This window comes from Lathyrus oleraceus, chromosome 5 (genome assembly GCF_024323335.1).
Source record: "Lathyrus oleraceus cultivar Zhongwan6 chromosome 5, CAAS_Psat_ZW6_1.0, whole genome shotgun sequence".
Lineage (NCBI taxonomy): Eukaryota > Viridiplantae > Streptophyta > Magnoliopsida > Fabales > Fabaceae > Lathyrus > Lathyrus oleraceus.
The window spans coordinates 508,418,120-508,422,199 of record NC_066583.1 but is presented as its reverse complement, the minus strand read 5'-3'; the positions used below and the strand labels follow the sequence as shown (position 1 = coordinate 508,422,199).

At 41.2% G+C, this 4,080-nt stretch overlaps 1 long non-coding RNA gene across 1 annotated transcript; it reads left to right on the top strand.

Moving 5' to 3' along the window:
* The first annotated feature begins 496 nt into the window (after nt 1-496).
* LOC127085872 (uncharacterized) lies at nt 497-4,080 on the top strand. The gene is made up of 5 exons (XR_007789291.1): nt 497-858; nt 1,289-1,417; nt 1,549-1,592; nt 1,687-3,685; nt 3,807-4,080. It is a non-coding gene; the product is annotated as an uncharacterized LOC127085872 (long non-coding RNA).

The window sequence follows — 4,080 nt, the reverse complement described above, 5'->3', positions numbered from 1 at the left end:
TTAAGAAACTAATTCTAATTATTCTAACAATTAATTTCCTAATTATTCTAATTTTCTAAGTATTCTAAAATTAACCTAATTGATCAAACCAAAAAGGAAAAAACAGTGGTGCAAACAACACTTTCTAATGGGCTGCAATCTGAGCCCAGAGTAACTTTTTGTACAAAACAAAATTCCAAAAAGAGGTAAATGGGGCCAAAATGCACGTGCTACATCCAGGCCCATTGATCCCTTAATCAACTCCAGGGGGTGCAGGTAACAAGTGAACAGTGCAGCCAAGCAAGGATGGTGCTAATGGGCCCTGAGAAGCCCAATCTCAAACCCTTACAACCACGAGGGGTGCATTCAGTATCTCTACAGGTGTGGATAGCGCTTAGCTATGGGCTTGGTTAATTCTGAGCCCAACACATTTCTCACTAAACCTAGGGAGTACACTCAATGGACTAAGGTGCGAATAGCCAAATACCATAGGCCACGTCATCTCTGAGCTCAAACTCACTCAACTGAAACGCGCGAATTCCCTCGTTCTCTCTTCTGTTCAACAGATCGGCGACCGTCGCCGACGCCGCTACCAGTTCCGTCCTCATCAACACCACTAAATCAAAACCTAACAAACTACAGTTACACTCATGGCAATGGAATCACCCTATAGGCGAAGAATCTGTGGAATCGCCCTCAGTCACAAAGAACCCTAGCCTAATCAACAATCAAATAAACACTCCTCACTGCAAATTAACACCTAATGCCATGTGGTTTTTGATCCTTCACCTAAATGCTAGGTAACTGTGTGCTCAGAACAAGAAAGCGAAAATAAACGGTAAACGATATACCGGAGAAGATGATCGGAGAAGTTTTCCGGTGAGTTTCCTGCTTTCAATTCTTCCTTCTTCTTCCTTTCTTTGTCTCCTTCTTCTTCTAAAGCTCGAAAACAAGAGTGCAGTGGTTTAGCTCTAGGTGAATTGAAGCTTCAATGGCCTTTTTTGAGAGAGAGAATGAGAGCTTTGGTGAGGGTGAGAGAGTTTGCAGAGAAATGGCTCTGAATTTGTAGGGTTCAAAAACTGTCCAAAAATGAGAATGATGAAGTGTTTATATAGGATTTAGGCTTGGGATTATTTTTGGATTAGGATTAGGATAGGAGTTAGTTAATTAGGCTTGGAGTTAGTTGATTTGGACTCACTGAGTTAACAGATAACTCAGTTGGTTATTCGATCAAAACTCAGTTAGTTGTCTCAATTAAATTGGTTAGTGAACTGTTAATGATTTCAATTTTGTTTACTGGTTATCACAGGTTGGTTTAAGTGGAATTGTTCTTAAAGTGAAGGATGACCTGCTGAGCAGGTTTTGATGATTAGTGCAATGGGACCAAATAAAGTTGTTTTAGTGAAATGGTGGAGCAAAGTGTTAATGGCCGTAGCAGGTAATCCTAATCAAATGAAATCACTGCATCCTCTTGAACTGGTTATGTTACTTCAATGTACTGCAATCTCTTATTGTACATTCTTACCTTTGAACATGACTCCATTAATCACCAACACCTTCTCACTGCAGGTTTTGAATCCATTGGATCCAATGGCTTGTGAGGTGCTGGATTGGTAATTCCATGGCTATCCCTTGTTCTCATGCCCTGTTATGCTGCTCTTTTGTTCATGTCTTGTTAATGCAGCTTTTGGCTAATACTTCTTGCAGTGTGAATCAAGGTTTCAAAGTGCATAACTTCTCTTTGCCCTCACCTGTTTTCCTCCTGTTCTAACTCAAGGTTTGGCCATGGTAAAATGTGGTGCAACCTTGGACATCACTTGGCTCCAAAGTGTGCCCTGTTATGACCCTTCTCAATGCAACATGAGAGCGTGGAATGCTGGCTGCAAGATTTGCTCTCAATTCCAAACAAACCTACTGTGTTCACAACTCAAGGCAATGGTGCAACAGTTAGCACCTCATCCCATTATCTCATTGCACAAGTGGTTCATACTCCTGCAGGTATGGTTGACATACCCTAAGTCTCCATTTCACTATTGCATTTCTGTGTTTTCTCTTGACTTGCTCCAGTTGACAGGAATTCCACCATGACTACTAACTTGGTTTGGTGTTAAGCAGCAGTACTGCAGGAAGGATGCTTACAAGAACCAACTGATTTTTTGATGAATGTGGTCAAATGAAATTGGATTGGTAACATGTTGCAGGTGGTATTTCAATACGCTCATCATGGCAATTAATGATTTGCTTGTTGTTCAACATGATTATGGTAACAAGGAGCTCAAGTACCATCTTTTATTCTTCTGCATTTCCTACTTGTGATGTCAAGTGGCAGCTGGTGTTAGGTTAATTGGTTGGTCTCATTGGTTGTCAACCATTGCTAATGACTTTTGAGTTGCATTGACCAAGGTATCTCTGCAGGTTAGGCATCATGCAAGACTTGTAATTGGCTTTATTGCAGGATGAACTGGTTTTTCTTGAAGCTTCCTTGTAGGATTATGCAGGTCTATTACTTGCTATGCCTGATGTTATGGTGTTGGTTTTGGTTTGCCATGTCTGGGACTGTTTCATGGATGCACAAGGATGGTTTTTCTCACAGCAGGTTTTGGTCTTGGTGTATAACTGGTTTTGGTGCAGGATTGGTCTTGGCGCAGGCTGCAGGTACCAATGGTGTCTAACCCAAATGCAAACACACTTGACCACCTCTCTCACATGTTGGTTTGATAGAGATGAGCCTCAAGCTTGCAGTTGGTTTTCTAACTGCATGATGCAAGATCATGATGAATTACTGCAGGTAATGCCATGTTTGGTTGGTTCCCTCACTGGTAGGATTGGCTGCAGATACCAAGTGATGGTCGTGCTGCAATGACTGATGCACAACCATGTTCACTTGTAACTTGACATACTCCATGTGCTGTAGGTGATGTCCAGGTTAGCTGGAATTTTCAAGGGCCTGAATGGTATTGTTCTGGCAGATGGTTACCAATGGATATTCCATTACACACCCTGATGTTGTTTGCAGGTTCATCAACCTTAGATTTGGTGTCATTATCATTCCTACAGTTGGATTCAAGTGAACCTTGGCTCAGGTAAAGCAACTAGGTTTGTCAACACAAGGTCACACCTTCCTGATAACTCTGGTTTAACATGGTGACAGTCATTTTTGTAAGTTGTCTTTCTTGGTTATGTAGCACAAATACAGTTTTCTTCATGAGGTATCATGATGTAGTCTTGTTTGGCACAATGAACAGCCTATGGCAGACCTTGCAAACTGTAGGTTGCAGCAAGTGCATGTATACCAACTTTATTTGTTACATGTTATGTGGTATTGGATTATGCTCACACTGATTTTGCTGCAGGAAAATCCAATGATCATGGTTTGGCTTCAACCTTCACATGCGGCTAACTGGTTTTTTTGGTTGGGTTATTTGCAGGCTGATGGTGTGTTGATTCAATGTCATTCCATGTTGAGCTTGTGGCAGTAGTATGGTAACAGATCTGGCACAGTGCAGGTACCAGCCATTTTGTAATGGATATGGATGACCATTGTTGTTGTGTTTTGCAGCAGGTCATGAGGGGTTGCAAGGTTACAGTCAAGTCCACAAGCCTGATGCTTAAAGCTGAGGCAAGATCTCATGGCATGTGGTGTGAAGGCAAATCTCATGGTTCTTAATCAACATCTCATGGTTCATAAGGAACATGGATAGTTGTGGTAAGGATTTCTTCAATGAGCTTTAGTTCATATAGCATCACATGACCCATTTCCTTTGCTTGAATCATGACTTTGGTTGATTATGACCTGCTGCTTTGGTGTGCATTGGCTGCTCTTGTAGGCATGGCAAAAACATGGTGGTGGAGGATAGCTTGCAAATGAAGCATTCATGATGGAAGAAAACATGAGTAATGGAGTGATGGATTAAGGTTTAGGATGGAAGATTTAGGACTTTAGGATGTAAAGAGGTTGAGTTGACTTTGGTCAAAGTTGACCAAAAAGTCAACTGTTGACCAAAGTCAACAAATGGTCAAAAATGGCATTTCTTTGTATTTTCTTTATGACTTCTTTGTAAATGGATATTCGATGGACAATTATGGGTGAAATTAGGGTTT